The 13,481-nt window shown below is 38.9% G+C and overlaps 1 long non-coding RNA gene across 1 annotated transcript in view; it reads right to left on the bottom strand.

Moving 5' to 3' along the window:
* LOC121236808 overlaps positions 1–13,481 on the bottom strand; it is an 89,799-nt gene that overhangs the window by 45,631 nt on the left and 30,687 nt on the right. The window contains exon 2 of the long non-coding RNA XR_005934813.1: positions 1,676–1,682. This is a non-coding gene — a long non-coding RNA (uncharacterized LOC121236808). The remainder of the gene's footprint in view (positions 1–1,675; positions 1,683–13,481) is intronic.

The raw sequence follows: 13,481 nt of genomic DNA, 5'->3' as shown, positions 1-13,481 counted from the left end.
ATCAAATGTAATCACATCTCCAAATGATTTATACATAGCTCTACTTTGGGCATCTGAGCAAAACATATTCTTTAATCTCATATCATGATCCACGTCTATGCAAAAATAAAAATCTGAATTTTTTTTTCTTTTTGCATTTATTGGAAGTAGTTACATAGAGCTTCAACGCCTCGAACCCCGAGATGAAGTTGTCTTGCTTTGTCAATATAGTTTCGACACTCCTTCTCCCCGAATGATAGTTTATCATAACCCCCCACCTCAACAACTAGAGACTTGAAATTCTTTGAAATTCGTATTCCTGCCTCGTCATTCATTTCAAGTCCTTTGGTGTAACACCCGGCTCCTTCCTTCTGACATAAGCAAGTTACGATCACAAAAATTATGTAATAGTCTACCCCTTCTCTCTAGTGACTGTAAGCCTCGTTATGTGTGTCAAATCTTGATGGCGTATTTCTAAAGATATTATGTGATTTATAAAGTACGCCCAATATTTTAAATGACTGGAAATATTTATATGAGGTATTTCCAGTGTTTTTGAACTAAGCTTGATTTTAAAGAATACAATTATAAAATTTTTAAAGAACTCCAAAAATAGTATAATTGTTGGAAATCATTTTAATATCAGATTTAAATTATGAGATTTAAATTATGTTAAAAGCTCTAATCAATTAAATGGTTTATTCTTTTAAAGATATTAAATAAGACTTCATCATTTTATTAATGATGAAGGAATATTATTTTATAAACTAAAGTTTAGTTTAAATAATATTCTACCTTAATTCCTCTCAATGCTTTTAATTAACTTAATGTTTATGCATTTTAAATCAATGTTTTAATTCCCCACCGTTAGATCATTTTGAGGATCATAAGACGAAGGGCCTGGATTAAATACCCAAGCCCCCTCTCTTCTCCCTCACTTTTCCCTTCCCTCTCTCTCTCTGCTCCCTTTCCTCTAAGCATACGTCTCCCCCTAGCCGAATCCCTCCTCCTCTAGCCCAGCTCCATCGCTGGCCACCATTGGGCGCCAGCATTGCAGATCCACAACCTCACCAGCGATCTCCAGCCACCACCAGAACCACCCACGACATCCCTCTCCCTCTTCTTTGGACGGGACAACGCACGGGTTTATCACCCTTGCGCCGCCGTACGAGGCTACCTAGACCACCGCACCGCCACCAACGACCTCCCCTCTCACTGGTGAACCCTCTCCATAGAACCCAAGCCATGGCAACCTCCCTTTCTCTCCCTCTTGCCCCTTTTCCGAAATGGGGCTCACATGGTTTTACTTCCACCGACGGCCCTAGCGCCACCGTGCATCAATCCTAGCCCCACTGAGCACCTCCCCTGGCCACCGTGACTCTTCCCCGAGCTCCTCCAAGCCAGCACCAAGCCCTCCACCTCTCTCAAGCCCTCTCTCTCTCCCACGGCTCCTCTCCACGTCACGGCTTAGATCTGCCGCCGTAGAGCAGTCACACCACCTTATCGACGCCACAACCACCTCACCAAGGTCCTCCCAAGCCCCTCCATGCTCATCCCCTTCTATATCTGCACCTCTAGCCACCTCTAGTGGCCAAGATAGCCACTGCACGTGGTTGACTGCCACCGTACGCGGTGCTACCTGCTACCCATGAACTCCCCCATGTCGGCCACCCTTGCATAGCCCACATCTACCAACCAAAATCCTAGATCCAACCCCCGAGATAGTCCCTTTGTAAGGTCACAGTAGTGACCACTACTGCCCAAGCTAGTGGCTTCTGACGCCACTAGCCATGCCAGACAACAAGTAACGCACGGGTTACCACGTCGATGATATAACACTTTATCCCTTATTATTTATGTTAAATGTTAGTTGGTTGGTTAGGTTGTGGACTGTGCTGTCAGTATTGTGGAGTTCACTGTGTAGTATAGAGATGTGATGTGCTGTGTATGTGAAGTATTGGGCGCAATTGGGAACTGTGCTGTGTAGTGTTGTGGACTATGCTATGAAGTGTGGATTGGGAAGAGTACACATGTAGTGTGCTCTGTGTGGCATAGAGTAATGTGAAGGGAGTAACATGGAGTGTACTCCATGTAATGGAGTGATGCACCATATGGTGGGTATGCCGTAGTGGTGATGGGTCGTAGCGTGTATGGAGGGAGTACACGTGGAGGGTACTCCATGCGATGGAGTGATGCACCATATGACAGGTATGCCGTAGTGGTGATGAGTCGTATCGTGTATGGAGGGAGTACACGAGGAGGGTACTCCATGAAGTGAAGCGACACACCATGTAGCGTGTCGCAAAGATAAGGATGGTTATGTGGTTGATGAGTGTAGAGCGTGGTGAGTAATGTCGGGAACTGTGGAACAGTGTTCCGAAGTAGCTGTGATGTGACCTGTAGTTCGAGATGACAAGTGTCACTGTGATTGACTTATGGCTAGGAGTATGTGTGAAATGACAGAACAAGTGTAAGATTGCGAAGTGGAAGCATGACTGGGGAATGTCACATAGTGACATGATTACTGGTAGTCGTGCTTGTGATGGGTGATGAGTTAGTGTAAGAATGGCATAGCAGGAACGTGACGAGATGTTACAATGTGACAAGAGTACGTGAGGGACCATACTCACAATGAGTTAGGAGTGGCGTAGAAATGACGTAGCAGGATGTCAGATGACGTGACAAGGTCACAGTGTAGCTTGGGAGTAGTCTCGAGCTATATGTCGTGATGTAAGGCGTAGTTGTGAATGGAGTCTTGTCGTGTTAAGTGTTGGGATGAACTGTAAAAATAGACGAGTAGCATGAAGAGTCATGCTAGCCAGGTTAAGAGAAAGTTGGTATCGGAGTATGGCACTTGTCCCTACGAGCATGTGATTAATGTATTATATGTTGGTCTTAGGTGATAAAGGAGTAAGATACATATGCAATTTGGTGAGACACGTGCCGGACGGATTCACCATATGTAATGGGTAATCTATCCTAAGCATGGTTACATGGTGCTCAAGACTCAAAATTGGCTTAGAGTCATGTGGCATGTATGGATGAGAATGAGGATTTAGTGTGAGCTAAGGTGCATGGAGGTAGTGATGGGTGTATTGTCTAGGATTGGGATGCATGACTCCGTCGGTTGGAATCATACGTCGGAATGTGGTCAATAGGAAGAGTAAGATGAAGGTCTTAGTGTCTTAATCCTAAGGTGAATCATGGGTTTACTTTAGTGGATGGGTACTCGAGGTAAGACCTTGAGTTTGGAGGAGGTAGTGATCGTAAGTTGACTCGAAGGTTTTAACATAGTAAAGGGCACGGGATAGACGGAGAATGTTTTAAGTGAAGTGTAGCTATATTTCTAAGTTCAGTTGCTTATGCACTAGATAGAGAATGATGCTAAGGTTATGTCTATGCATGTAGGTTGCCATCTGACATGCACATGAATGGACTTGCAAGATATGAAGTAGCTTGGAATCCAAGTAAGTATTACGTTCATGCTCTTTTAGAGTTTTCTAAAATACACGAAATGAAAATGAAATGCTTTTCCATTACGATACCTTAAGAAATAACACGAAAGATGTTTTACGAAAACATGCTAAGTATACGTGTTCAAAGGTATACATATGCACAACTCTCCTTGGCAGCCCCTTTTTAGGCAACCAAAGTATTAATTGTACGCATGTGAATGGATGACTATATGCAGTATCTATTATATGTATTTTCCATAAAAAGAAATGTTGAGGCTTGTGTCTCGAGCTTTAACTGATACTTTAAATGACGCGAAGAAAGTATGTTGTTTTAAAAGGTCCCTATGAACTGTATTTTAAGGATGCCATGAACTGATGTTTTATGGATGCCATGAAAGATGAAGTTTAAGCCCATGCTTTCAAATGATACTTTTCCATGAACGAACTGCTAAATGAAAAAGGACTAAAAAGGAAGTGAATGAAATGACTAAACATTTAATATATGAAAATACGTAACGGCCACATGAATGAATGAAAAGGGTACTGAATGAATGGGCAGATTGCAATGCCGGGTAAGTAGTACTAGTAGTGCACCCAGTGCTACCCGTGACTGAAAAGAGATTCTCAACCCGTAGCCACAGGCAGAGTCTGGGTCCAAAGGAAGACCGCTAACCCCAACACACGGGGCGTAACAGTGTGTATCGGCCAATGAAAGTGATAAGAAAGAATATATGAATGCATCGCATTCTTTAAGAAATGAAGGCATTGACAGGAGAAACATTTTACGAAAATAAAGCCCATTTTAAAGAAAATTCCCGTCCAGTGATGTTTTCAAACGAATGCACGCATGCATATACGTATAGTATGTATGGTATGATGAATGCATGAATGAAAACCTATGTTATTATATTTTAACTGTATGAAGTAATGCTTACGAGTCATCGACTCATTTTAGTTTTTATGTATGACCTTCCCCCCATAGGAATTGAATGAACAGTATGCGCCAGAACGGACACGACCCAAGGGGAAGAGCACGGAAGTCTAGGCATGAGAGTTTTAACGGTATGAAAGACATTTTATCTTAAGATTATTGTTTTCCACTGTAAACCTCTTTTATTCTTAAAGCACATTTTATTTTATAACATAGAGTCTTGCATCCTGGGTATGGAAGCAAAAAGCTTTAAAACAAATGGTAATTCCCGTCGTCCTTTCTAAAATCATTTTATAAAAAGACCCACCACAAGGACAGGCGTTACATCTAGCTACACGAGCATCAACATTCTTAAAGCATTTGAAATGTCTTGCCTTTCCCGGACTACAAATGTGTGTGTGCTCTAAGTTTACTTTAGTCAGGGTATATTAGCCTTGATCATTCATTGTCACATTAATCCTAGCCATACACCATATTTTCTCCGTTTGTCTTGGCTTGAGAACATTGGCAGCCTTACTCTTTGATGTGTCTTCCCTCACACATTTTAAGGTAAACCATCTGACATTACCATCATCATCCTGTTTAGAATTCTGTTTACACACCCCAAATCCCTCCTACTTACCATACTTCATATATTAAGACAAAACTTCTTTTGCATATGAAAATGTCATTCTGACCTTAAGTTCATCGATTATTTCAGCACATTCTTGCTCATTATCAATTTTTACCTCCTCATACTCATTATCTGCATGTTGCATATCGGAATCCATTGCAACTCTAATGTTTGAATTATCTAAGAATATCCAACCAGATTCAAATCAAGATATTAACTTGAATATTGAAAGAAATCATATACAATCAAAGAGATTTGAAAGAAACGTGTAAGATTTGTTTTTGTTGTAATTATTGACAATGGATTTTATATTGAAAACAATACACTCAAGGGGGCATTTTTACTAATCAATTAAAGTACTTTAAGAAAGGTATTGAAGCCATGAAAAGGGAAAAAATCATACAAACTAGCTAAAACAAGTAGTGTTGTGGCTGGAATTCATAGCCTTTAAGTAGTTTCTCATATAAGTTTTTGAATCCATTGATAGTTGAGCTGAATGCTCAGGCCATTGTGTGCAAACAAATCCATACGTAAGGCTCAAATACTTAGAGATTTTTTATTGGAGATTTATGATAAGCAGAAATCACTAAACACAACAAAATATATAAAAATTGTTCTCATCTACCTCTTGACAAGAAGAAGCTATGGTCTGATGTAATTGGAATGATGAAATAGGCCAATTGCAATGGATCATTTGCAGCAGGAAATGAATAGGGATCACTATCTTACCCAAGAGAAAAAGGAAAAAAGTAGGGAAATAAACAAAAAGTTGGACCACTTCATATGCACAAAAATTGGGGAAACAAACAAAAAGTTGGACAAACTTTTTAAAGTTCATTATTAATGCTTGTGAGTATTTATACAAAGGAAATAATATATACGGGTATACGGGTATTTACAATAATAAATTGTAAGCAAATTAGGTGAACAATGGTATACGGGTCAACACTGGCGATTGTTAACAATGAGAAAATTGTTCATTTTTCTTATTTAATTCCTAGTGAGTTTGTATTTCCAAATAGATTTTATGTTTTTGAGCACTTGATTTTTCCTAACATTTGTAGATAAAAATCCTAACATTTGAGTAAAAATAGAGAAAAATATGGTGGAAAAATTACCGCTCGGAAGAGGGGAAAACGAGGCCAGTGGAAGGTGGGGTAGAACCAAAGGTCCGTGCAGGAAATAGAGGGGGGAAGCAAGGCCGACAACTGTAGACTGTAGCAATACAATGAGAGGAGAGGGAGGATATATGAGTTTGTTTCCATTTTTGTTTTTTATTTTTTTTAATTCACGTGGCATGCCATTCAAGAGGGACATGTCATTCGGTAAAAAACTTATGTGCGCAGCTTCAGTGACTGTACCGGCTAATAACCACTAGAAGATGAAGAATTTTAGTTTTTTCGTCCATATTTAGTTAGCAATCATAAATAGTGGAAAGTACTTTGTCTTCAAGCATTTTTTTAATCTTTTTTTTTTTTTAATCTTAGTGCAAGAAATTGGGTGGGGGTTATAATGGCAATAAAGACGACACAATGAAATTAATGTCTCTTTAATATGCTAAAGGTTAGCTGGGATAAACCAATAAATAAAATAAAAATAAATAAAATGATGAATTGGCTTAATAAAATACAAAGAACATGCTTCAGAACTTATATAGCTAATAGATTATAAATCGTTTCGTTTATTTTCTTGTTGATCTAATGCCACTTTTCACCTGTAATGAATTGTATTATTAAAACACAATTCATCGAAAGGATACAAAAGAAATTATTAGAGAACAATTGAAAGAAAGGGAAGTTAATTTTTGTTTATTTATTTATTTATTTATTTATTTATTTTTTTTGCCTTTTTGTCTTTCTTTTAATCCAAATAAGAGAACAGTTTATACTTGTTTAAATAGCTTATTGAAATCCTAGGAGTTGGCTCAAGTGGCAAGGCCTAATTGGTTTTAGTGATACGCTCTCTCAAGTTCTAAAGTTCGAATCATTTTTTGGGTGCAAATAAAATATGTACAACTAGATAAATATCTAAATAAGGTAACAAAGTGCATTGTCATAGTAAACTAGTTCTAGTGATAGCATCTGTGGACCGATCTTCAAGGATCATTGATTGATTGAAATCAAATTGCAACTCATTAGGATCAGATAATGAATAATAGTTAATAAAACCTACATAAAAATCAGTAAAGAAGTGAGAAATGGGTCGAAAAATGTCACAATGTATCAAGAAAATTCATATTTAGAAAATTAATGATGACTAGGAGAAGAGGCAGCATGCTGCATAGAAAGAGGACAAATACTCCAATGTTTATTATATTGGTAGCGAAAAATGAAACCAAATAACGACAAAGGTTCAAAATTACAATACCATAAATGAGGTAACAGTGTTGTGATGATTGAAGGTGTAGAAGTGTGATTTCCAGCAATTGTAGATTAAAGTTCATTCCTCTCTTCACATAGTTAAAAAAACCTACTTTAAAATTAGTAGAATGGCTCGAAAAATGTCACAATATTCTACCAAGAAAACTTATGTTTAGGAAATTAATGATGATTAGGAGGAAGGCAATCTGCTGCTTAGAAAAAGGCCAAATACTCCAATGTTATCATATTGGTAGTGAAAAATAACACCAAAAAATGACAAATGTTCAAAATTGCGATGCCACAAATGAGTTAACAGTTTGTAATGATTGAAGGTGTGGAAAATGTGATTTGCAACAACTGTAGATTAAAGTCCATTCCTCTCTGCAACTAGTCAACAAAACCTACATTAAATTTAATACAGGAGTGGGAAATGAGTCAAAAAATGTCACAATGTATTAGAGAAAACTCATGTTTAGAAAATTAATGATGACTAGGAGAAAATGCAACATGCTGCATAGAAAGAGGGAAAATGCTCCAATGTTTTTTTTTTTTTTTTTTTTTTTTTTTTTTTTAAAAGGGATTACATTTCATTCATAAAGAACATACAACTTTGACTTAAAAAAGTCAGTTACATACGTTAATAGCTCCCCAGACACTTCTGTGGCTGGCATGGTCTAGTCTAGACGACAGATCTCTAAAGACCAGGTCTAAAGAATCCGTTGTGCAGAACCTCTATCCCCGACAGAGAAAAAGAAACCAAATGACAAAACCCATACCCCGACTACGCGGAGTAGGGTGCACCAACCCCATACACTGCCGAAACGGAGAGGGGACATCACACTATTCGGACGAAGGTCCGAAGGGACAACATTTTGGATTTTTTATTTTTCGAAAAAAAAAAGAAAAGAAAAATAAAACCTGGACACGAAAATAAAATACAATGGAAAAACCACTGTAACAAACAGAAAAGAACACTACTCCACGCGGCTACGGTGGCGCGTGCACTGCACGCGCCACCCTGGGAGAAACCACCAACCGATCTTGGAGAAACTGCATGACGACGGCAGAGGGCCTACTGGCGTCGCGAGAGACACACTCGCCGAACGTCTCTGAAATCTTTTGGCTGCGCGTGCGAGCAACTCGCCGCTCCGATTGGTGCCATCTTCGGAAGTTTTGAAGATCGACGGCTAGGCAACGCCATGGAGAGGCGCGTGCTGATCTGTAGTCGCCAGACATCAAAGATCCGCGATTCTCCCTTATTTAGCCTGCAAACACAACAAACACAAAAAAATGGAGCACTACACAAAGGGGACGGTGGGGGATGAAAGGAGGGGGAAGGAGCCGAAGCTCCCACCCCCTCGGGACAGGTCTATAATGAGGGTTCGAGAGAGACGGGTTTAGAGGGTTCGAGAGAGACGGGTTCAAGACAAGAAAATCAAAAATGCTCCAATGTGTATCATATTGGTAGTGAAAAATTAAACCAAACAATGACAAAGGTTCAAAATTACAATACCATAAATGAGGTAACAATGCTATGATGATTGAAGGTATAAAATATTTGATCTGCAAAAACTGTAGATTAAAGTTCATTCCTCTCTTCACCTAGGTAACAAAACCAACTTTAAAATTAGTAGAGGAGTGGGAAAGGGGTTGAGAACTGTCATAATATTGTACTAGAGAAAACTTATGTTTAAAAATTAATGATGACTAGGAGAAAAGACAACATGATGCTGAGAAAAAGGGCAAATACTCCAATGTGTATCCTATTGGTAGTGAAAAATGACACCAAAAAATGACAAATGTTCGAAATTGCAATGCCACAAATGAGTTAACAGTGTTGAAATGATTGAAGGTGTGGAAGATGTGATTTGCAACAATTGTAGATTAAACTCCATTCATCTCTTCAACTAGTTAACAAAATCTACAGAAATTTAATAAAGGAGTGGAAAATGAGTCAAAAAATGTTAAAATGTATTAGAGAAAACTCATGTTTAGAAAATTAATGATGACTAGGAGAAAATTCAACATGCTGCTTAGAAAGAGGGCAAATCCTCCAATGTGTATCATATTGGTAGTGAAAAATGATGCCAAAAAATGACAAATGTTCAAAGTTGCGATGCCACAAATGAGTTAACAGTTTTGTAATGATTGAAGGTGTGGAAAATGTGATTTGCAACAATTGTAGATTAAAGTGCATTCCTCTCTTCACCTAGTTAACAAAACCTACTATAAAATTAGTGAAGGAGTGGGAAATGGGTTGGAAAATGTCACAATGTTTCAAAGAAAATTCATGTTTAGAAAATCAATGATGACTAGGAGAAAAGGCAACATGCTGCTTAGAAAGATGACTAATACTCCAATCATGTGTATCATATTGGTAGCGAAAAATGATACCAAAAAATGACAAACGTTGTAAAATTGCGGAAAGTAGCAGAGGAAGGAGATGAAAAACAGAGCAGAGGTCTGAAAGAATATATCTTGTGTATTTCACGTGTTGCACAGTACAGAATAATCCCACTAATATAGGCACTGTATTCTAACAAACGAACAGAATCAGTTGCCTAAAATATTACAATAAAAAATATTTACCAAGAATGAACAAATATATGAAATGGAAATAATGGAAATAAAAACAATTAACTTATCCTTTATCCAAACGACATGTAGCATCCTCGTTATTATGTAATAGCCCCCCGCAAGATGGAGAATAGAGGTTTGCTATTCCCATCTTGGACAAATGTGACTTGAGAAGAAAAGAAGCTAGGGCTTTAGTAAACATGTCAGCTAGCTGGCTGTGAGAAGGAACATGAGAAGTGGTGATGCTGCCTTCTTGAATCTTTTCTCGAACTAGGTGACAATCCAACTCAATGTGTTTAGTTCTCTCGTGGATAACCAGATTGGCAGCTATGTGTAAGGCTGCCTGATTGTCACAAAAAAGTAAGGCAGGTTGGGGATGAGAAATCTGAAGATCAGTAAGCAAATATCTCAACCACGTGAGTTCACAACAAGTAGAAGCCATGGAACGGTACTCAGCTTCAGCCGACGAGCGAGAGACAACTGATTGCTTCTTTATTTTCCAAGAAACCAGTGAGTTACCCAGGAAGATGCAATAACCGGTGACTGAGCGACGAGTGTCGAGCCAAGAGGCCCAATCGGAGTCACAAAAAGCCTTGAGTTGGAGCTGAGAAGTAGAGGATAGTAAAATTCCTTGGCCGGGGGCAGCTTTGATGTATCTCAATACCTTGTGTGCAGTAGCCATATGCGTAGATGTAGGATGATCCATAAATTGACTTAAGAGCTGAACAGCATAACATATGCTAGGCCTAGTAATTGTTATGTACAATAAATGCCCAATGAGTCGTCGGTAGGGACTTGGATCAGCTAGAGGAACACCAGTAGCTTTGCTAACCTTAAAATTCTAGTCAAGGGGTATTTTGAGAGGCTTGCTCCCAAGGGTACCCGAGTCAGCTAAGATATCCATTGCGTATTTTCTTTGACATAAATGGATGCCTTTGGATGAACAGGCAACCTCCAAGCTAAGAAAATAACGCGAAGACCCAAAGTCTTTAATTTTGAAGTGAGTATTGAGGAATGCTTTGAGAGAAGCAATAGAGGAGGAGCAATTTCAGCCACAATAATATCGTCAACATTTACAAGCAATGTAGTAAATGATGTGCCGTCCAATTTAATGAAAAAACTATAATCAGCCTTAGATTGGTGAAACCCGAATGCAATAACAGAGGAAGAAAATTTTGAATACCATTGTCTTGAAGCTTGCTTGAAGCCATATAGACTCTTAAGCAATTTGCACACTTGGTGAGGTCCTCCTTTGGTGTATCCAAGAGGTTTACGCATATAAATCTCCTCTTCTAAATCACCGTGGAGAAATGCATTGTTGACATCAAATTGATAGATGAACCAGCCTTTAATAGCTGCTATGGAAAGCAAAACGCAAACAGTTACTAATTTAACCACGGTAGAAAAAGTCTCCGTGTAGTCAATACCCTCTTGTTGGGTGAAGCCTTTGGCGACAAGCCTAGCTTTCAACCTCTCAACAGTCCCATCGGAATTGAATTTAGTCTTGTACATGTATTTACAGTCAATTGCTTCTTTTCTAGGGGGAAGGTCAGTGATGTGCCAAGTATGATTCTGCTCTAAAGCTTGCAGTTCAGAATGCATAGCCTTACACCAGCCAGGGTCTTTAAGGGCTTGCTTGTATGTTTGTGGGTCAAAAATGGTGGAAATTGAAGTCGAAAAAGAAGCAAATAATGGAGAAAATTTCTGGTATGTAAGATAGTTTGAGAGGGAATAATTGTTACCTGAAACAGTGTCTTCCAGCTTGGACAGCAATGGTAGGGAAGCAGGAAGTGATGCCTATTGACAGTGGAATTCTTGAAGATACTGAGGAGCTCTCCTTACTCTAGTTGTCCTCTGAAGGAGGGGTTTGGAGGGGGGGGGGGGGGGGGGGGGGAAGGGGTAGTGGTATTTGTGGAAGAAGGGGAGGGGGAAGTGTGAGATGTTGGTGCTGTGTTTTCTGGAGGAGGAGTGGGCTGCCCAGAAATATTTTCTGATGTCGAGAAAGGAGGTTGTGAAACTATTTTTGGGAAATCAAGTAGGTCTGGAAGTGGTTTGGTAAACACAAAGTCATTATGTGAGGATGGGAAAATGTCGTAAGGAAGTGAGTGAAATGGAAATATTGTCTCATGGAAGACAACATCTCGAGAAATGAAAGTTGATTTGGTGTTAAGGTCAAGAAGTTTATATCCCTTGATGCCAAAGGGATAGCCAAGAAAGATACACATGCAACCTTAGGGTTCAAACTTTTTCCTTCCATGAGGAAGTGTGGTTGCAAAACAAAGGGAACAAAAAATTTTCATGTGTGCATACACTGGTTTTGAATTAAACAAAAGTTTATAGGGGGTTTTGTTTTGAAGAAGGGGAGTGGGGGTTCTATTAATTAAGTAAGCAACTGTCAGAACACAATCATTCCAGTATTCAAGAGGAATACCAGCTTATATTTTTAGTACTCGAGCTACATTAAACAAGTGTTGGTGTTTTCTTTCCACAATACCATTTTGTTGTGGGGTGGCAACACAATTTCGTTGATGTATGATGCTTTTATTATTAAAAAAATCTGTCATTTGGAATTCACTTCCATTGTCACTTCGTAAAATTTTGATTTGGAGATTAAATTGATTTTCAACCAAGTTAGAAAAGGAAGTGATACATTTTCTGGTTTCTGATTTATTGTGAAGAAGGTACAGCTAAGTACTTCTTGTGTAGTCATCAATTATGGTTAGAAAAAATTTGGAACCATCATATGCAACAGTTGAGCAAGGCCCCCATAGGTCACAAGGTATTATTTTAAAGGGTCTAGAGGTCTTATGTTGGCTGTGAGGGAAGGGCAATCGATGAAGCTTAGCCAACGGGCGAATGCAACAAGGTTTTGTATTAATAGATGAAACATCTTTCTTTGCAATGGGATTTGAAATCAGATTGATACATGGAAAAGAAGGGTGACCTAGGCAATAATGCCATAGGTCAATAACATCTGTATTGTGTAAAATAGATGCTGAACCAATAAAACCAGCAGTGGAGAAGGTTGAAAGTTTATTGACTAAAGAGGAAGGAGAGACCTCGGTTCTCAAGAAGTGATAGAGGCCACTTCTTACTTCACCATTCCCAATTTTTGTCCAAGATAAAAGGTCCTGAATAAGGCAACAATCAGACATGAAAACTGGACAACAAGTGAGAGCAACGACCAATTTTTTTGTAGAAATTAAATTAAATTGGAAAGATGGTATGCACAAAACTTCATGCAGACAGATTGAGGATGGAGCCAACGTGAGTGATAGGGGCCTCAGTGCCATTTGGCATTTTAACAAAATAATTAACATGGGCAGTGATGGTTGTAAGTAGTGAGGTGCTGCAGACCATATGGTCTGTTGCACCTGTGTCAATGATCCAAGGGATATTTGTGGAGTGAAGTGGAATGTGTAGGAGACAAAATAGTTTGTGTAGCAAGAACAGTGGAATTGATGTTTTCGTTGAAGAACTTATGGCCCGGTGGATAGCCATGCAATTTGTAGCACCTCTCAATGGTGTGACCAGACAAATTGCAGTGAGAACAAACAGGAGGCTCT

The sequence above is a fragment of the Juglans microcarpa x Juglans regia genome, chromosome 6S (assembly GCF_004785595.1).
Source record: "Juglans microcarpa x Juglans regia isolate MS1-56 chromosome 6S, Jm3101_v1.0, whole genome shotgun sequence".
In the NCBI taxonomy this organism is placed as follows: domain Eukaryota; kingdom Viridiplantae; phylum Streptophyta; class Magnoliopsida; order Fagales; family Juglandaceae; genus Juglans; species Juglans microcarpa x Juglans regia.
This window is presented reverse-complemented; position numbering and strand designations above follow the sequence as displayed.